At 45.1% G+C, this 21,410-nt stretch overlaps 1 protein-coding gene across 5 annotated transcripts in view; it reads left to right on the forward strand.

The window, feature by feature from the left end:
* Positions 1 to 21,410, forward strand: part of GAREM1 (GRB2 associated regulator of MAPK1 subtype 1) — a 176,715-nt gene that overhangs the window by 108,882 nt on the left and 46,423 nt on the right. The window contains exon 1 of one of the 5 annotated variants that reach the window (XM_084780631.1): positions 20,897 to 21,035. The exons of the other annotated variants lie outside the window; for them this stretch is intronic. The gene's annotated coding sequence lies outside the window, so the exon portion shown is untranslated. Of the gene's footprint in view, positions 1 to 20,896; positions 21,036 to 21,410 lie in introns of those variants that run through there. 5 annotated transcript variants of the gene reach the window in all.

Consider the following 21,410-nt stretch of genomic DNA (forward strand, 5'->3'; position numbering starts at 1 on the left):
CAGGTTTATGTGCAGACGCCTGGAGATTCCGTTTCCAAGCAGAAATGCAGTATGAACAAAGCAGAGACTGAAGGTTAGATTGAACCAGCTAGCTTGCCTCTTCCTTCTTCTTAGCCCTGGAGATCCACTCTTCTCTTTTGCAGAAAGTTCTTTGCAGACCTGTAGCTTTTACTACCTACTTTTTGAGAACCTTGTTAAGAGTTTTTAAATCACAATCTCTTAAGTCTCCAAAACCCAAGATCCTGCACCTCTCCACTTTTCAGTGTCTCATATACCAAGGAGTAATAGTTTTAATTTTTTAATTTCCAAAACATTGATATATTTAAAAATGAATGGAACAATGAGCCCTCTTTTCTTGTCCCACCAGAACAGAGCCCAGACCCTTGCGTTGTACTAGAAGCATACAATTGTATGTATCCTGAAACAAGAGAGCCATTAGCCATGGTGCAGGAACTTTTTTACATTGTAATTTACCTCTGATAATCTCTATCAGTTTCTAAGAAAAATTTACTGTCTATTAAGGAGACATTTATCAAATGTGTAAGAAAATTCCTATTTGAATGGACCGGTTAGCCTCTTTGTACTGGTAGAGTTAAACCAGTAAAGGCCAATATTTTTATATAAAGATTTACTGAAACATTTTTGTGTACTTGTTATATTTAAAAGTATCACTTTGTGAAATTATGGTTCTTTTCCAGCTGTCTTCAATTGGGCTGTATGACGATGAAAATGATGTTGCTGTCATTTTTTGTTAAACATGACAGTATCTGTGGGAACTTGGAGGCTTAAGCTCAAGTCAGAGTTAACAAAACCAACCCAAAGTGTAGGCTCTGTCTGAAAGGAAGGCACATCCAATTGTGGGCAATGGAGATGATTAGATGCTACACTGAAGGCCATCTGTATTGGCTGCAGGACCCTGTCCTGCCATCAACAGTAGGATCAACTTTCAGAACTCAAACCTAGGTCAAGTTGTCCCTTGTGTCATTTTTATCAAATTGGTGATGTGATCTTCAGCCAGAAACTCATCACCAGCCCTTTCATCCTGAGAGTCAAATAAACATTTACTTGTCTGGACAGAATTCAGCAGAAGTGGGCATTTCCTGTGCTTGTTGCTAATATGGCCAAATTAGTTTCACCTTATCATGACTGTGGCTTGAAGACACCTCCAACTTGCACTGTATTTCTGTTTTTCAGTCTACTTGAAGGGCTTGGTGAAGACACAATGGAGTTAATTTTCCCTTTTAGCTTCTTCTATGTCATCAATTTTTTTATCCTATGTAATTTTCATTGAATGATATCTGGTAATCACCTCACTATGTTCTCCCCGCCCCCTCTCTCTCAAGATGACAAGCTGGCTTAGATTTCAGCAGTGGTGGCCTGTGAGTCACTGTTCTCAGTGGGATCCTAACACTGATATCACATAGTGCATGGACAGCCCTTTTTGTGGTCTTCGGTTAATGTATCTCCTGGACAACCCAGAACTTAGTGCCCTCTATGAAGACCTGCTCTGTTGAGACATTATGATTGTCTAGCTTGCTCATAGATTATCGACAGTTTTATCATGGGCTACTCATTGGCTTTCTGACCTGACCCTGCAGCATCAAAATGTGTACATTTTATGTACCTATTAAGTGTATGCATATGTTTTATCATTTGGCAGTGTTTTCTTTTGACAAGCTTATTAAACTAGAAACTTTAAGCATAACATTTCACCTATATGATTTAATTCCAATGGATTATTCAAATAATTGGGTTCTTTTAAATGTATCAGGTCACTGTAGACTCAGCATGGTGAGCCGTTGACTTTGTACTATTGGATATAACCATTGATAATTTCCCTCTGTATAATCTGTTCTGTTCCATAAAAATCCAGACATCAATGCATTACCTAGATCTCTGCAAGCTCCAGCCTGTGTCTAAACAGGCTCCCAGCAGGTCAGTAGATATTTTTGCCAAGCCTAAACAGAAATGATATCATTGGTCAGCATTACCAACCATTTTGAGAAGCTTTCGAAGGTGCTCAATTTTTAAGGACAGGGCCAGTAAGACCTAGTTTTTTGGGGGGAGGTTTTTAATATTTTATTAATTTATTCATATTATATCTCAATTGTTAGCCCATCCCTTGTATCCTCCCATTCCTCCCTCCCTCCCGCTTTCCCCCTACTCCCCTCCCCTATGTCTGTGACTGAGGAGGACCTCCTCCCCCTGTATATGTTCATAGGGTATCGAATCTCTTCTTGGTAGCCTGCTACCCTTCCTCTGAGTGCCACCAGGCCTCCCCATCAAGGGGACATCGTCAAAAATGGGGCACCAGAGTTCGCATGAAAGTCAGACCCCACTCTCCACTCACTGGTGGAGAATGTCCTGTCCATTGGCTAGATCTGGGTAGAGGTTCAAAGTTTACTGCATTTATTGTCCTTGGCTGGTGCCCTCGTTTGAGCAGGACCCCTGGATCCAGATCTGCGCGTCATAATGTTATTTTTGTAGGTTTCTAGGACCCTCTGGATCCTTCTATTTCCCCATTCTCCCATGCTTTTCTCACCTAGAGTCCCAATAGGATGTCCTCCCCTCTGACCCACTTTCCTGATACTTGAAGACTTTCATGGGACATGCCCTTTGGGCTAGTGTCTCAATATAAGTGAGTATATACCATTTAACTCTTTTTGCTTCTGGGTGAACTCACTCATTATGATAATTTCTAGTTCAATCCATTTGTCCACAAATTTCGGAAATACCTTGTTTTTAATAGCTGAGTAGTATTCCATAGTGTAAATGTACCACAGTTTCTTTATCCATTCTTCTACTGAGGGACACTTAGGCTGTTTCCATGTTCTGGATCTTATGAATAAGACAGCTGGACATGGTTGAGCATATGTACCTGTTGTGTGGTAGAGCATTTTCTGGGTATATTCCAAGGAGTGGAATACCTGGGTCTTGAGGAAGCCCTATTCCCAGCTTTCTGAGAAAACGCCAGATAGATTTCCAAATTGGATGTACTAGTTTGCATTCCCACTAGCAATAAAGGAGTGTTCCTCTCTCCCCACATCCTCGCCAGCATGTGGTGTCACTTGAATTTTTGATCTTAGCCTTTCTGATGGGTGTAAGGTGGAATCTTAGTGTCGTTTTGATTTGCATTTCTCTGATGACTAAGGAGGTTGAGCATTTCTTTAAGTGTTTCTCAGCCATTTGATAGTCCTCTGTTGAGAATTGTCTGTTTAGTTCTGAGCCCCATTTCTCAATTGGGTTATTTGGTTTGGTAGTGTTTAATTTCTTGAGTTCTTTATATATTTTGGGTATTAGACCTTTGTCAAATGTAGGGTTGGTGAAGATCTTTTCCCAGTCTTTGGGCTGTCACTTTGTTCTGTTGACAGTGTCTCCTGCCTTACAGAAGCTTCTCAGCCTCATGAGGTCCCATTTATTATTTGTTGGCCTTAAGGCCTGGGCTGTTGGTGTTCTATTCAGGAAGTTGGTAAGACCTAGTTTTAACAATTCAGTCTAAGTATCTGGGTCTAGAAAGATGCCAGATCCAAGTGTTGACTGTTGAGGACTAGATGGCAAAGCAACACAAGTCCGAGACTATGATACGAGGGTGATGTGAATGCCTGTTCAGGTGGGCATTTCCTATGGCATCCTTCCAGGTTGGATGTGAACAGGATGCTTGCAGTCACCTGGAGATCTCAACCTTGGCAGCAACAAAGCAAACTTGATTGCCAGTGAGCCATCAGGGGTGGGGTGGAGGGGGTGACATGAGAAGCTTCCAGTGGGAGGAACACGGGTACAGCCACAGAAAAGATGGAGCCTAGGGAAGGCAACTCATTGGCTCTTCCATGTATGGAGCCTAGGGAAGGCAACTCATTGGCTCTTCCATGTGCATTCCAGCTACTCAGATGGACTAAGATGGTGCTCAGAATGACACTAGTGTTTCCCAAGAAGTTACTGTAATCGCGTGCTAGGAGAATGTTAATGTGTTTCACCAAGTATGATCTGGGACCTATTTTGAGCTAAGAAGCAGGGGATCTCTTTTTCCTTGAAAGTACTCTGTGGCTTTTTCAGAAATCACTTGTAAAGACCTTCCAAAGTAGTGCCTCGGTCTCCACCTGGCCTGCCTTCTGTTTGTATCACTTTTTGCTATGTTGGGGTATTTTCTAAGTGGTGTACTATCATCACCCGCTGTGTAGCTGACACTGACCCTGGGCCTCTGATCCTCCTACTCACCTCCCAATGGCAAGGATTACAGGCTTTTACTGCCACACCCAAATTTATATAGTGGTGAGGATTGAACCCAGGGCCTTGAACATGCTAGGGAAGCATTATGCCAACTGAGCTGCATCCCCAGCCCTAGATAGAACACCTGGTCAAATATTTCATAATATGGCACACCTGTAAGACCAGCACTCAGGGAGACAGAGGCAGACAGATCTCTGTCAGTTCAAGACCAAATTGGTCTACAAAGTGAGTCCTGGATAGCCAGGGCTACACAGAGAAACTCTGTCTCGAAGGAGAAAAAAAAAATAGAAAAGTCAGAGTAAACATCAGAACTTGGGTCATGTGGTCTGGAAGTGTAGACATTGGTGAAGTAAGTAGCAGTATTCGCAGAGTGACGTGACTCAGAGATTAGAGAGGCAAAAATTCCACCCCTGAACCACCAAAGCACCCTTTGACTCAGAGATTAAGGAGTTAGATGCTAAACCTGGGCACAGTGAGCCTGCTGCTTCAAGGCTTTGAATAAATACTCCCCTGGCCAAGCTCCAGTTACATCTACAAGTAACAAAATATGCCGATTAACTTAGGGCAGAGGGAGCATGGGAAAACAATCCAGTGATGGGCAGAGTAAGCTGCCTGCTGGGTGGGCTGGTGGGCATAGTATGGCTAAGGGTAGGCATCCCCCTTTCTCTGCTACTGTAACCTAAGCTTTTGTTCACACAGCGCTTGCTTCATTTATCCAGCAGGCATTTCTAAGTATATATTATTCAATTATTTATTCCTCGCTTCAATTAGTGTGTATTAAGAGATCGGAGATTCCAAAGAGACTGCCCTCGGGGAGTCTGCTGCAGAGACAAAGACAATCAGACAAACAATTCTCTAGAACAGGGAGTCTGAATTGTATCCAGAGTTCTGAGGAGCCCAGCAAGGATTCCCGCCAGGGCAAGCTTAGAGCAATAGGATACATTTTAGAGTTGTTATGTTAGTACCAGTGCTGTGGATGAGTGGAAAACAGAGCCAGACTATAATTAAGTGGAAAATTGTTTCGGATCAGAACTCAGACAACAGAAATAGAGCAATGGGAACAGCTCCAAGGTGTATGAAGACTGCAGAGGCAGCAGGATCCTGAGTTCGAGCCCGGCCTAGGCTGGGCTACATAGGAAGTTGTAGACCACTTTGACTTTCCTTTCTAGTTCTGTGTTCTCAGTGGCTGCTGTGGATGAGTAAGTCTGGAAACTACATAAAGCGCCTCCTGAATTCTCCAGGTCAGCCTGCCTCCACCCCATGACCTTTAAGACTGTTTTCAGTCATCCTGTCTGCCAGCTTTGAGTCCGTGGTATGCTTCTTCCAGCTTGTGTGGTTAGTTAGCTAATGTGTTTTGCATTCAACCAAGGAAATTCAAAATACTGTGTCTGAAAGCCAGCAGAGGTAGACATGCTATCCAAGTTACAAGTGGCAGGCTTGCTGAGTTCTCGGGGGCGATGACTGGACAAGCCACCCACTAATTTGAGGCCAGGAGAGCTTAGAGCACGCAAATTGAGTTTTCCGTAGAACGTACTGTCCTTCTGGACATTCTGTAGCCTTTGGACCCCTCTTCTGGCTTTCCAGCTCTTGGCTATCTTAAAGGCTCATATCCTCACTCATTATCATATTAAGTGTGGTCAAGAATTTTTTGACTTTCTGCACTAGATCATCTGGACCTCAAACGCCATGGAGGCTTAGCTTGCCCTTTTATGTCCCTAATGGAGCTGGGCAGCAGCGAGACTGACAGCCTTCTCACTCCTAAGTGCATAAGCCGGGTAATGGCACACAGGACCACAGAGTTCTCTTACCACCCTCAACCCTGTACACAAGCACTGTCGTGTTCCAGACTGTATCTTGATGGCTCCCACTTGCATGTATACATAATTCCAAAAAGGATTATTCTGATCTATTCAGATCCATTCTGATCTATTCCTGCTCATGTGGGTGAAGTTTTAAGTCTCTAGCCAAAGTTCCATTTAGTCTTTCACAGGAAACTCTGTTTGCTTTTTGAGCCTTACTTCTGGTACTTTTTCAAACTTCCTAAACTATAGACCAAGCCATCAAATGTATGTAAATTTTTACAGTGATTGATGTCCCCAGCACAATACCAGCATACAGTGCATATTTTTTTATTTAATGTAGATGTTCTCACTCATACTACTAATTTATAGACTGGCCCTTACCTACATTTCTCCATTGTATTTTCACAGCAAATCTCAGTATGAATAAGAACTGATGGCATTGCTGTCTTATGAAATAAATGGAAAAAAAAAAAAGAGCACATTTCCCTGGAGATCCTGCACTGCAGAATTTTGAACATTTAAAAATTTTATTTACTTGCCCTGAGTCTGAATTTTTGCTACCTGGTGTGTGTGTGTGTGTGTGTGTGTGTGTGTGTGTGTGTGTGTGTGTGTAACATTAATTAATCATAGCCTATGAAATCAATAAAACAGATCTCACCGCACAGATGAAGAAGATATAATTCTGTCCTTGTCCCTGGGTACTGGAGCCCACCTGGCCAAGGCCTGTGATTTTGGCAGTTGTTATGGTTCAAATCAATTGTCAACTTGACAGCAGCTGGAATTACCTGATAGACAAGCCAGACCTGTGGAGGATTTTCCTGATTGCCTTAACGGTTGTGGGAAGATTTAATCTTAATTGTGGGTGAAGCCACTTCCTGTCTGTGGTCCTGGGAGGTGACTGTGCTTCTTGACAGTGGGTGTGGAATGACCAGTTCCTGCTGTGCTGGCTGCCCCTACCATCAGGGATGGCGCCACCAACCATGAACCAAAGTAAACCCTTTCTCCTTTAAGTGGCCTTTGCCAGGGCATTTTACCACAGCAACAGAAAGAGTCACCAGGACACTAGGCCACAGGTTTGCTGCATGGTTGAGTCCCGGTATTTGGTTCCCAGACTGTCTATGATCCGTATTTTGCCGCCAGTCCATTGTAACACTGGGGTGGAAAACAGGTCACAGCTGAGGTGAATTGTAGTTGTTGGCACCTGTTAGCCACTATGAATCTACTTTAATAATAAAATAACATAAACCCCTGCACTTGTATTTTATAGCAATTGTGATGTTTCACCCAGAAAGAAAACACAATTGTGAAACCTAAACTCAGTAAGTAGTTACAGCATGCCATATTGTAGGTGCGTTCATACATGCTCTTCAATTAGTTTTTAATAGTAACATCTCAATAAGCCTTAATTACTGCTCATTTACAGGTAACGAAAGTGTCTCAGGCTGGGGAGATGACTCAGTTGGTGAGAGTTTTTGCTGCCCAAGCAGAAGAGTTCAAATGCCCAGACACAAAAAATCAGTCATGGACACACACACACACACACACACACACACACACACACACACACACACACACACACACATACACCTGTAACCTTAGCACTATAGGTGGAAAGATATAGGAGGGTGGGTGAGTGGAGCTTGCTGCCTGCCAGCCTAACTCAGGGTCCAAGGAAATAAGGCAGAGTGATAGAGCAAGACCCCTGATCATCTTCTGACCTCAGCACCAGATCCACACATGTACACATAAGAAAGATGCATGCACGCGCGCACACTCAGACATAGTCAAAAAGAACCAGGTACTTGGGGAAGAGCACTCAGCTAATGAGGGCAGCTGGACCTACCTACACGAAAATCTCTTAGCTTCCTGTCTATGCCCCGGCAGTGATACCCTATCCCACTGCCCACAAACCCCTCTGCTGCTTCTGTGTGCACTCTGCCAGCCCCTCAAGCCAGCATCAGCCCAGGCCGCTGCTTGTCATCTGCACACTGTACTTGTGAATTTCAGATCACTTAGGCATTGACACAGAAAGCATTTCCTGAGTTGTAACTGGACTTGTCTAGGGGAAGTCATGCATCTAAAGAAGGTATTCTGTTATGCAGTGATTAGCATCTCGTTAGGAACCTCTGCTTTTCAGAATTAATTCCACAGAGAGCAATGGAGTTACTTATTTATCAGGCGTTTCTGAGAAATAAATACAAGAGACAGATACATGCAGTTCAAATCAAGACAGTTCGTTACATCTGCTCTGGGTGTTTAAGGAGTCCAGGGGTAATCAGACATAGTAAGTGTGTTGTGGGATCTGAAGGGGTTTCCTGACACTTGTTTTTGGTTGTGTTTGGCCTGAGCCTGTAATTACAAAAACGTTCTGGCATGGTGATTAGTTCCCAGTTTAAAATTGACTGTTTCATTAAAGGTAACTCCATAATGAGCCCAGTGAGGAACCCAAGCTGTGTCCTTTAACAGTTGTACTTGTCTCTTCACTGGACCGTGAGCCCACGGGGCGGTGTGAGTCACAGCCTCCAGCCTCGGTCCCGTCTGAATCGCAGGGAGAGAGGAGGCCCAGTCACCCTGCCTTTGAGGTCCCTTCCAGATTTAGCGTTCAGTGATTCTTGGAATATTCACCAAATGGAGGTTCGAAAATTGATTCTGCTTTCACACGGAGGGAGAAGAATGCCCACGATTGAAGGGAAGAATAGGAGCTGTGGAGAGGAAATACTTGTGTTGAGTGAGTCCTTTTATTGAAAATCAGCCTTGGACTGCTGGACAGGAAATTAAGTTTTGGCCTGGGTCATTAATCATTGTGCCCATCTGAAGATTGGCAAGGGAGGGAGGTGGCTATATTTGAGAGAAGGAAGGAAGGAGTGGGCACAGAGAGCCCTCCTACAGCTCCGGCTCTGAGTAGGCATTCCCTGGCAGTGGTAGGATGGTACCAGACCCCCGCTCTGGCAGATGTCCGTGATATTTTTGTCCAACCCCCCAGAGAGTGCCCATGGTTCTCCTACCCAAACCTGTTCACCAAGAGGAGAGAAGTGGATAGAATCACAGGATTTTCGCTGAGCAATGGCAGAGAGGTAATGGACCCACGGGGATAACATTCTCTGTTCATCATTTCTGTCCAGTTCAGCATCAGTAAGAAACCTGCACACCAACAGAGGCAAAGGGACACCTGTTCCCTCAAGATTGCCCATCCTTTCTTATCTCTTACTTGTGCCTTGTCCTCTTCCTGAGTGGAACACTACTACTCTGGAGAGAAAATATTCTACTCTACTCAGCCTCTCCTCATTGCAGTGGAAAAATATCCTAGCCCTTGCTCTCCCAGCCCCCACCCTGGCTCTTGCTCTCCCAGCCTCCCACACCTCCCCAATGTGGGGCTGTGACAGAGCTCTTGCGCTTCTGTGTTTCTTTTCCTCTAAGGTGAAAAGTCTTGGTAAATAAAACCTTGACAGTAGATTTTATTTCCACAAAAATAATGATTTTGACATCTCCGGGTGTTGTGTGTCTCAAAGCTGTTCCCAGGAGGCTCTAAATATACCTCGAAACTTGCTCATCCCCCATCAGATAGATTCACCTGGGACGTGTGTCCCTCATGAGCTGTGACCTAAGCCTGCTAAGGCCCTAGCTTACAGACTTTTCTGATGAGGGTGGGACTAATTTCGCTTGGGAAGCAGAAGCGGTTGGCGTAGTTATACTTAGTGTGGGTTTCCGGTGCAGTCTCCCCTTCTGCAGACACCTGCCTCTTTCCAACTGGGATCTCACAGTGGTCTTACTTGCTCTGCCCAGTGTGGTTCATGGCATCTCTGCTGAGTCCAGCCCTGACACATCCTCTGAGCACTCCCTAGGTGGTCCTAGTGGCAGTGCCTTTCACACTTCGATAGGGCCCAAGTAGCCCTTGCTGTGCCCTCTACAGATGCAGCCTGGGCACTGGTCTGAGTCTACCCAGCCACGGCTGCCCCTGTCTTGTTATTTACACCAGAGATAAGGCCCAAGATAGTGTCCAAGGCTTGGGGGTGGGGTGGGGGGAACAGCAGCTTCAAAACACAAATGTCACTGTCAGCCTAGGAGGTGTGAATTCTCTCCTCTGCCCTCCTCTTCTGTAGCTGTCATTGTCACTGCTGCCTATGTGCTAGGCCACCATATTAATCACTCATACTTTCCTCACTGCAGTGTGTGTTCAGAAAACAAAGAGCCCAGGTGGATTTGGGAAGCACACCCGGCCACTAGGGACCTGCAGTGAGACCTCTTGGTAAAGGCTTTATGTTTAGAATCTAGTTGTGAGAATTTAAGAAGGAATTATCTATAGAAAACTTAACTCCCTAGCAAGGGAAATCTGAAAGGACCTTTAACTTTGTTCTTTGGTTTCGTTATTGGATTTGGGGCCCAGGATCTATTTTCTTCTTATTTTGTTATTTGTCACTGTCCTGGATTTTTTAATTATACAGATCTGTTTATTTATTATCAGGAAATGAATACATTTTTTTACAAAAGGCCTTTATACAGTATAGTTTGATTAGTTGAAGTTTGTCATTAATCAATAGAAGTGTGTTGCTGGTTAAAACGGAGGTGGGTGATGTAAGTTCCATCTGTGAAGGGCTCCGTGCTGAGAACTGCACTCTTCCCCACTATAGGCTTACCCTATGTGGTCCTCACAGACTCCCACCAGATGCTGTCTTCGTTTGAGTTTATATTGCTGTGATAAACATCATGACCAAAAGCAACTTGGGGAGGGAAGGTTTTATTTAGTTTATGTATCCCTGATCACAGTCCATTGAGAGAAGGCAAGACGAGAGAGAACTCAAGCCTGGCAGGAAGCTGGAGTCAGCGGTTGATGCAGAAGCCAGGAAACAGCGCTCTTTACTGGTTTGCTTCTCACGGTTTGCTCAACTTGCTCTCTCATGGAGCCTAGGACCACCAGCCCAAGGATGTATCCCCCCCCATAATGGGCTGGGCCCTCCCACATCTATCTCTGATTAAGAAAATGCCCTACAGGCTTGCCTACAGCCCTATCTTATAGATGCATACAGGTGCCGTCCCCTCCTTCACATGACTCTAGGTTGTGTCAAGTTAACATAAAACTGGTCAGCACAGACAGTAACAGGAGGGCCCAGGCTTCTGTGCAGGAGCCAGGATCTTTGCAGGCACTGCTCTTTCCCTCTTCCTGCTATAATCTAGATTACCCGGTGGGCCGAATCCCTTGGCCAGTTTCTGCTGGGGATCTCGAGTCTTCTCTTTTCTCCTTTCTTTTCAAAACGGTAAGCCTTGATGCATTTGGCGCCCATGTTCAGCTCTGCCTAGAGAAGGAGTGAGAATATTAAGGCTCAGTGGGCTTTCCCACTAGGTTTTCAAAGTACAGAAGGTACCAGGAAGACTGCTGTGCTCGGACCTCCTCTGCTCAAAAGTTTTGCACAGTTGCACTCCTTAGTGAGTACTTGTGATACACAGGTTTGCTGAGCAGTGTCTGGGATCCAGCCCAGCTCCACCTCCCATGTACAACCTGAAGAAGTGCTTTGCACAACCAGCGTTACAGGTCAGTGTGCAAGGAGCCTATGATAGGGCTTCTGAGAGGTTGCTAGCAGATGCCCTCATCATCAGGACACTCAGCTGTGCTGTCTCCCCAGCCCCGCTATGTGAGGGACTGTGAGCACATGTGGCAGCTAGGCGATGTGCCCAGCAAATTGACAGGACCTTTGGGGCAGCAGTCTGCAGCAGATCGGTAGATGTATTGCAGGCCCTCCTTCAGATAGACCTCTGTCACCAAGCCCTGTAGACAGCCTGTCCCTGCCGTTTGTCCTTCCCACTCACGGGGTTCTGCTTAGTCTCATCTCTCTCCTCCCCTCCTCCCTCCTCCCTCCTTTTCCATACGTTTCTATTTTGTTATTTCAGCATCTCAGTTTTTAATCATCGAAAGAAAAAAAAAATCTCCCCTAAAATTGGCCTTCCACCTCCTCTAGCTCTGCAAGGCCAGCCCCCCTCCAGCCTTTGTCTCCTCTCTCAGTGCCATTGTGACGTGTCCCTCCTCTGGAAGGTCTCAAGGATGGGCCAGCTATGCAGTATCAGCATCACTTGGTAGGACTGCCCAGTGTCTCCTGCTACCCAACACCTGAATCAAATGTGGGTGGCTGGATGGAGTCCCAGAAGTCCACTTTTAAAGGATATCCAGGGATTTGGGTAAAATTTAACATTTAACAAGTGTGAGCTTACATAGCTCCCTTAGAATTTACCCATTGCATTATTTTCTTACTTCATATAGCCTGCTCATCCACTACAGCTTGGGCCACATCCATTGCTATATCTAAACGTGGAATGGACATTCAGACCAATTGCTGGAAGTCAGTTCAGTTTTTATCTTCTTCTTTATCTTTCATCTTGATGTGCATAGGAGTTTATGGTCTGTAAAGAAAGATGTTAGGTTCTTCACAACCCCTGAATTCTGTAGGCTACACTTTTGCTTAGGCTCTGTGACCTGGGGACAGTCCTTTCAGAAGCTGGCCCTGGGGGCCTGTGCCAAGTTTTGAAGGGAACACTAGCAACAAGCAATAGAGCTGATTCCAAAAAGAACACTTCAATTTGCCCTCAAACCCAGGGAGGGCTCTACCTATAAGACACTGAAGCGTTCCCTGCTGGCTTCAGCCCTCTTGCCTTCTATCTCAAATGCTCATTTTGGAAAAACAGCCTTAATTCTTTCCACAAATAAGAGCGCGTGGGAAGATTTTATTTTATTCCATTTTATTGTGATCGCTCATTCTCATCTCACCCACCCATAGGCAGCTGTTTAAGAGTGTTTATTGTGCCGTGTTTCCTCGCAAGTGCTTTTGTAAAGCTTCGGCGATTTCTGTGTGCATATTTTTAGGTGTGGTATAGGTGCCTGCTGTATGTGACGTGCGTGTGTGAGTGTGTGTGTGTGTGTGTGTGTGTGTGTGTGTGTGTGTGTGTGTGTGTGTTCATACACAGAGGCCACCTTCTCCATCATCCTCCCTTGAGACAGGATCTCTCAGAAAGCCTGGCGTTTTCAGCCAGCTGCTACCTGGCCAGCAAGCTTCACTAATCCTCCCTAGCGCCTGCAACCCCCAGCCCAGCACAGTCCTGAGGTAAGGATCTGCCAGTCATACCTAGGCTTCTCCATGTACGCTGGGATCTAAATTCCTGTGCTTGTCACATGCTCAAGCTCACTGAGTAGTCTCCCCAGCCCACAAATGTCAGTGCTTTATGCAAATTAGGTAGTGTTTTAAATCTCATATTTCTTTTCTTTTTCATTCAGCGAGTTCCAGCCTTGCCTCAAATCCTATTTTTGTGGTGTGTTTGTACCCTGTGGCCGCCCAAGGATGAACAAAACGATGCTGTAGTGAGCGCCCCTATAGCCTCTCCCTCACGCGCCTGTGTAAATGCAGTTGGCAGTTGCACACAGGAGTAGAGTTGCTGCGTGTTAGAACTATGGAGAGTTAGCCGGCAGATCGTGCTTTGGAGCTGCTGCCTCCCTCTGTTCTCTCCATGGTTAACAAGACTCCTTCCCTGATGGGCTAGGGACGCAACTCAGTGGGCAGAGCTCCTTCCTGCCTAGCATGCATGGAGTCCTCGGTTCGACTCCCTTGCACTGCCTAAAACCCGACATGGTGCATCACCCCTGTCTTCTCAGTACTCAGGTGAGAGGACCAGAAGTCCTGGGACATCCTCAGCAAAATAGCAACTTTGAGGCCAGCCTGGGCTACATAAGATCCTATCTCAAAAAAGAAAAAAGAAAAAAAGGAGACAGAGAGAGGAAAGAAAAGAAAAAAGAATTCTTACCTACATTAGGAAATTAAAACTGTGCGGTCCTACTAGGTGTGCAACAGTTGCTCTTGCTTTGTATGTGTTGGGTTACTTGGCTTGGCTTTACATTCCTATGAATGATTTGAGTGACATCCTTAAGTAAATCCCTAGTGGTGTTCATCAGACATCGTCATACAGGTGGTGGTACCTTCTGGATGATTTTCCCAGTGTTCTTCTCCTTTCAGAAGTTTTGTCTTTTCTATCACCTGCTCATCAACTTTTCCCACAGTGTAAAAATCCTTCCTTTTGGTAAAATTATTGTTTTGACATATAGTTTCTTTGGAAGTCCAGTTTGATTTTTCTCCTTACAATGATCCAGTTTTACCAATACCAAAGAGTAAGTCTTCTCTAGTTGGTTGTGGCAACGTCTTTATCATATACTGATTTTTTTTCATCTCCCTAAATGGAAATTTATTTATTCCACAGAAATATTCATGAACACTGACCTGACCAGAAGTCTAGAAAAATAAAACTGTCCCAGTAATTAGTAAGAACAATACATTGAGAGAGAGAGAGAGAGAGAGAGAGGTGTGTGTGCCTACTTGCATGTATGCACATCACATGAATGTGGTATCCCAGAGGCCAGAGATGGGCTGCACCCCCTGGTTGTTGCTGTCGGATCTGGATGCTGAGAATCATACCACACGCTCAGTAAGAACAGCAGCTCTTAGCTGCTGAGCTCTCTCCAGCCCCCTTTTGATTGTTTTGTTTTGGGTTTTTGTTTTTTGAGACAGGGTTTCTCTTGTAGTCCTGGCTGTCTACCTCTGCCTCCCGAGTGCTGAATTAAAGGCATGTGCCACCACGCCCGGCTTCCTTCTCATTTTCTTAAATCAGCACTTTTTCTTGATTATGACCTGTCATCACTATAGAGTAGTAAACGTTCTATATACATTTTGACTGGCCCTAGTGCACCACAGTATGAACAGTGACCATGTGTTCCAGCCACCAATTACCTGATACAGGCCATCTGTCTCATCTAATTTACACACAATTAGCCATAATTTCCATTTACAATCAGATCACTTTCTGCATATTATGAAACTTTAAGACCATCATCACCATCAGAATAACAAGTAATTCCATTTTATGTGCTCCTTTGGAGTCTACCCACCAAGGGTAACTGATAATACATTGTGTCTCCAGGGACTGATTATTGGCTGATTTTCTATGCTTTGTTGTAAACAACATACTTTATATGTTAATTTACACTTGATTTTTCATTATAACCTCTTAAATATTAGGAATTCTGAAGGTAGCCTTCTGAAATATCCCAAATACTTTAAATGTTTTTTATATTTCTTTTTAAAAAAATAAAAAATTAAAAGCTCAAAATGGAAAAAAAAAGTTGATCCCTTTTGATATCAGAAATTACAGTGGCCGATTAGCTCGTTATTAATCTTCTAAAATTTTCCGTGGAGTGATTTCTGCTTGTTAAAAGCCTGACCTTACACTAGAAGCAAGAGTATCCTCAGGTGTGGTGATGCTCACTTATAGCCCTAGCACTCAGGAGGCTGTGGCATTAAGTTCCAATGCCAGCCTGGAGAACACAGTAAAACCAGGAAGGGAAGTGGGGGGAGGAGGGCTGGGGTTGGGAAGAGGAGGGCTGGGGTTGGGGGGAGGAGGGCTGGGGTTGGGGGGAGGAGGGCTGGGGTTGGGGGGGACTGAATGGAACAAGAGTATTTTTACTTCGAATGCATCTGTTCAGATTCGGTCCTCTCTAAAAGCGCCTTTCTCCCCGGCCTTGTTGATCCCATTAGACAGCCTGCCAGCAGCCCTGTTTACATAACTGCCCTCCTTGGACAGCGTATTTTACGGAGCCCTGTCCTCCACACGAAGTACAGCCTGTTTAACATGGAACAGGGTCAACCTGAATGGCACCAGAGAATGCCCAGTGAGCTACTTCTTTGCAGAACAAAAGTGGAGGCACTTGGAGGAAAAGTGAAGTATTGGAGCAAGAACGAGAGCATTTCATCAGCGTAGACTAAAGCAGAGGAGGGAGGGAAACCACTTGCTGCTTGGGAGGAGGAGGAGGAGGAGGAAGGTATGTGTGCCCTGCTCAGAAGCATGCTGCTTAACTAAGCACTTTAAAGAAATTGGAGCCGCAACTGGCAGAGCAGCTGGGTCTCCACTTCTTAATGAAAAGAAAACTATTTGCCAAGAATGAAGAGGTTTTCGGTAACTTAGGGCCTTTTCATCTTCCTGGTTTCTAAGGGCTTTGGTTTTTTTTTTTTTTCCTCCCACAACTGTGATTGATTGTTAATCAGAGTAGGACCCTAGTCCACAGTCACTGAGGTCACAAATACACTCTGAGCATGAGACATTGGGTTGGAATTGTTCTTCACCAGGTGGGCAGGGTTTAATTGGGAGCCAGTCACCAAAACAGATCACACTTGGGGTGCCTTGTGTTAGTCAGTCTGTCTGTCTGTCTGTCTGTCTGTCTGTCTGTCTGTCTGTCTCTCTCTCTCTCTCTCTCTCTCTCTCTCTCTCTCTCTCTCTCTCTCTCTCCTCTTCTCTATCTACCTAATAGCCAACTGTGTCATGTCTTTATCTGTGTCAAGTTCACAGGTCCCTTGGTGTCTTGTATTCTGCAGGAATTTCTCCAGAATCAAGAGCTATGACCTTTGTTGCATCATAAGAAAGGTTAGAATAACAGCATGGTTACCCTGTTTCCACTGATAACATGTAGATTCCCCCCTGCCCCCCAAGACAGGGTTTCTCTGTGTAGCCTTGGCTGTCCTGGACTCACTTTGTAGACCAGGCTGGCCTCGAACTCACAGAGATCTGCCTACCTCTGCCTTCCGAGTGCTGGGATTAAAGGCGTGCGCCACCACGCCCACAGTAACACGTAGATCTTGTTAGCCCTTTGACCCCGAACTGATGAGTGCATTCATTGAGCTCTTAGCTCATGTCACTCTGCTGAGCTCCGTCTATATTTCTAGGCAGCCAAATAAATCTAACGTCAGGTATTTCTGACCTGTGTTATGAAACTAGGGAGCAGATGTGTCTAGAAAGTTATGACTTAAGCAGAATTCCACTGTGGGAGAAGAGGCCCAGCTTTGACTGCAGAAGCCCCCACACGGACTGCGGTGCAGAGATGAACAGTCATGGTGTTAGTCAGAAACCAATCCTGTGCTGAGCAAAGAGAGCAGCTCGTGCCTGACCAATGGTGCCCCCCCCACCCCCATCTCCACCCTAGCAAATGAAGTACTTGATGGACCTGGCTTGTGGTGATTTTCTTTTTAATAGAGCAATTAGGGAGATATTTCCCATAGTCCTCTGCCCCGACATGCACATACCCTCCCCTGTTACCAGCAGTCCACACCACAATGGAGTAGTTGTCATAATTGATGAGCCTGCCTTGGCACATATTACCTAGAGTTCATGGTTTCATGTGGGCCTTCCCTTGGTGGTGTGGATACCCTGTGTGCTTGGAAAGATGGTGACGCCAGTACCACCATTCCGTCATGCAGGGTGATTTCACTGCTTGGCTTCTGAAGTCCCTTCCCCACACCTGCAGCCACAGATCACTGTTACGCCCTGTGCACAGGGTGGCCTTTTCAGAATCTCATATGGTTGGAATCATATACCACACACCTTTTCAAATTGGCATCTCTCACACAGTAATAGGAATTTAACTTCCCTCCATTGGCTTTTCAGAGTTGGAGTGCTTTGCTATGTCTATCTAAGGAGTCTGGTGGGAATGTGTCCTTCTCTTTCCAGGCACACAGCATAGGACCTGTACAGTAGGTGGCTACTGCGTTGTTGCTGTGTGTGAGTGGGCGGAGCCCATGAAGTGTCTGCTGTGCAGTGTTTCTGCGACCCATCGTGTTTCTTCACGTGGACTTTTAGCCACTCCAGTTTTGGCACAGAGTTTAAAAACTAGATCTCCTATAATCGGGCATTTTCCCCTTAGTGAGGACCACAGCATGAACAGCTGCTTGTCTCAGTGTCTCTCCTCTGTGGTCCCACCAGTGTGTGGGAGTTTACTGTTGGGCTGGGGAAGAGAGAGCGAGCCAGAAGGGCTCATGTTTCAATAGAGGAAAAAAATGATGGCATACTGAAATCCTTGTGTGTTCCCCACCACCCTTGCTCTTCGGCCATGGCTCTGGCTTTCTGCTTCCTTTTTAAACACTTCCATACGGCGTGGAGGAAAAGCGTGTGTCACACCGATACCTAGCCTTCCACGTAGCCTCCACACTCAAGTGTTCATTTTTGCCTGTCAGGGGCCGTGCAGATTTAACCCCTGCCTGTGTGGTACATGCCCATGTTTGTCTGTCTGTGCTTGTGTGATGTGCCTTTCCTTCACCTAGGTGGAAGTTGTGTATATCTATACATATGCCTTTTTCTTGTGTTGATTTCTAAATCCTGTTTTCACTTCTTAATGTTTCTCTGTCTTTCTCATTCCCAGTCTCTTGTCTTCTCTTAATTTTCTACTACCTTTGTTTTCCCCTTTACTTTTAATATAATCCAACTTAAAATTAAATTTTAAATTAAAACTGACAGTGAGACACTTTTATATTGGCTACTCTTTATTTTTATGTAGATAATAGGTCATTTCATTATATTTACCTTTTTTCAAGAACCTACCTCAACTAAAATTGATTTTGATATATTGGAACCTGCAGTTTTACTATATGTTTTGCCCTGTAGTAGAGACAGGTGCTGCCAGCCCGCGCCAGCCACTGTGCTAGATATTATAAATGGGTGGCTGGGTTTGGCTTTCACAGAAAGGAGTCCATCCCAGTTACACCATGGGCTTTCTGTGCCTCAGTTGCCCTGTAGCGTACTTAAATGAAGTATGGTTTAGCCTTTACCCAAGCTCCGGTCACTTTGGGGACTAAATGAGACGATCTGAGTAGACTCTCAAATGTTATCAAAGACGAATTTATTGAGTAAATTAATGTTAACGACCCCTCCTGCTGCTAGCGACCTTTATGTCCTTCCCCAGGAGGTGGGGCGCCTCGTCCTGCCACTCTCATCCTTGGGAGCTGCTGCTGCATCAAGAGCATCCTAGCAAAAACAGATTCAGGTCAGAACACAGCTACAATCCCGGATTTACTCCTGACTCACCCAGACCAAAGCAGATTCTTTAATCTCCACAGGCTTCAGTGTCCCCTTGCCAGTTCAATCCCGCCCATCCCTGGCCTGTTGAAAGGGATGACTGGGTGGGAGAGCAGGCTGACCATACAGAGGTGTCTTGAGATGCCTCTGATCCAGAGGTCCGGCCCTCTTCTCTCCGTTCTGTCTTCTCAAAGCTGATGGGGTCTCATAACATACCGCTCATATGCTGTGTGGCTCTAATTCGTTCTCTGTGTTGCCATCAGGCACATTCTAACCTTCAGATTAGAGCCGAGCGAGTCATGAAGGGCACTTATGGGTCAGAGAGCTGACGTTAGTGTTGTCGTTCGTTGGGTGGTGTTTATAGGATGTTCTGGCTCTCAAGTGAGATGGATTTAGCTTCGAGTGTGTTTTAAGGTGCGAAATGCAGTGACAGAAGGGGAAGGATGGGGATGAGACTAGAATTTGAAGCCGTAAAACCATTAGAACAGGGTGTAGAAGGCAGAGTAGACACAAGGAGTGCTGAGGACAGAAAGACTGCAGGCACCTGAGAGAGCTGGAGGCGCCTGAATTCAGTGGAAGAGGGATAAAGATTCCCTATGAGCAGTAAGCAGCCACGTTCAACTGTAAGGTCATGTTAGACCCATCCTTTTAGTGGGACATTTCCCCTAGACATTTTCTAGTAATTCTGAAGAAACAAAAGACCAATTAGGTACCGTGAAAAATATAATTTTCCCTCTTTGAAAAAAATGGGGGGAGTCATTTTTAGAGTATAGACTAGCTTGATTGTTTGAAACATCTACCCCAGAATTATACAGTAACTATGCAACTTTAAATCCAGGTAAATCTAGGTTCATTCAAAGATGGAGTATCAGGGTGGACAAATGATAGACTGATTTGTTTTATATGACAGAAGCATAAGTAGAAATATCTGTAAATTACTTACAATAATCTAGTTTTGTCTCATGTCTTTTTTTTTTTGTGGAATAGTTGTCTTTTGACTAGTGATTTCTTTCTGCATTGTTTTAATTCCTGCTCTTGGCAGTGATGTGGGCCTTTCGATATCTGTCTTTGTCTTTGATTGCAAGAACTTCATTCCTTTACCCTCAAACCGTAGCTCTAGGAACTAGTTCAAACTGATACAGAGAATCCAAGTTTGAATAGGAAAAGCCATCTTGTAACATTTCAAGCTTGTTTTCATTTTACTTGTGTCTGTGTAGTGTGTGCATGTCTGCATGTTTGTGCATGCACACGTGTACAGGCACACAAACGTGCATGGGCATGTGGAGGCCGGAGGTCGACACTGTCTCTGCCAATCACTCTCTACCTTGTTGTTAAGCCGAGGTCTCACAGTGCCCTTAGAGCTCTCTGGTTCGCCGAGGCTTGCATGGCCAGTGAGCCCAAGGACACTCCTGTCTCTCCTTCGCAGCCTCGAGATTGTAGGCACACACTGGTGCGCTACCCACTTATCCAGACTCCGGGCTTGCAGGACAGGTCTTCCTGTTTGTGCACTTACAGCTCATAGTCTGAGCCATCTCCCTAACTAAAAGTATGTTTACGGTTAGTACAGATTTCAAAATTGGTAATAAGAAAATTAATGTTTAAATCCCCAAGATATGAAGTAGTAATCACTTAGAAGTAATTGTCTTATCTTTTATAATAAAAATACAATTCAAATCTCAGAGAGATACTTGACTGAGAATGATTTTTAAAGGTGTTCCAGTAAACTGTGAGGCAAACCATGAGGTTGGTGGAAGTGTGAGTGGGCACAAACTTGTACTTTATTTGACAGGCTGATGAATTAAAATGCACTTGCGCTCTGGCCCAGCAAGTCCTCATTTAGGCATTTCCCACTCGTGTACTTGGGCTCAATACTCAGAACCTTCAATACAAGAACACCGACTGTCATCACTGTGGCTACGGAATACTGGAATAAGTCCGAAGCCCGTCAGAAGGAAGCTGTTGAAGTCAGGAACGGCATATGTCGTAATCAGATTCTGTGCCGTGCTTCCAAAGAGCAAGGCAGCTTGTGCGCAGTGATGAACTGTCTATATGGAATGCTGCTCTGTATTTGGGGAAGAGCGGCAATAGGCACGTAGCTGGGCTGCATCAGGCACTTCTTGGACTTGGTGAAGGATGCAAGTAAGTGAACTCCCACCGTTGGCAGAAGCAGACTGGGTTAGCTGCTGCTCTTGACAGTAACAGGTGTGTGTCTTCTCCCGGCATTCCTGCTCCTCATCCCAGTCCTAGAGAGGCTCCAACCTGCACATAGGTGCAGATAGACAGCAGGGCCTCACTAGTGACAGCTTGACTGTACGTACAAATTCCTGCCCAGACCTCCTTATTAGAAAGTGGCATTTGATCACTTCGTTTGTTAGGAATGACTCATTTCTTCACCTGTGGACGTGGTCCAGTGGTTCAAAGGTTCAGATATGTGAGCCATTTAAACTACGTCGCTGATCCAGCTGTAGTTTTATGCCTGAATCCCATGGAGTCCTGTCCTCACTGGCACAGAAA

The sequence above is a fragment of the Acomys minous genome, assembly GCF_964271855.1.
Source record: "Acomys minous genome assembly, chromosome: 4".
NCBI lineage: Eukaryota > Metazoa > Chordata > Mammalia > Rodentia > Muridae > Acomys > Acomys minous.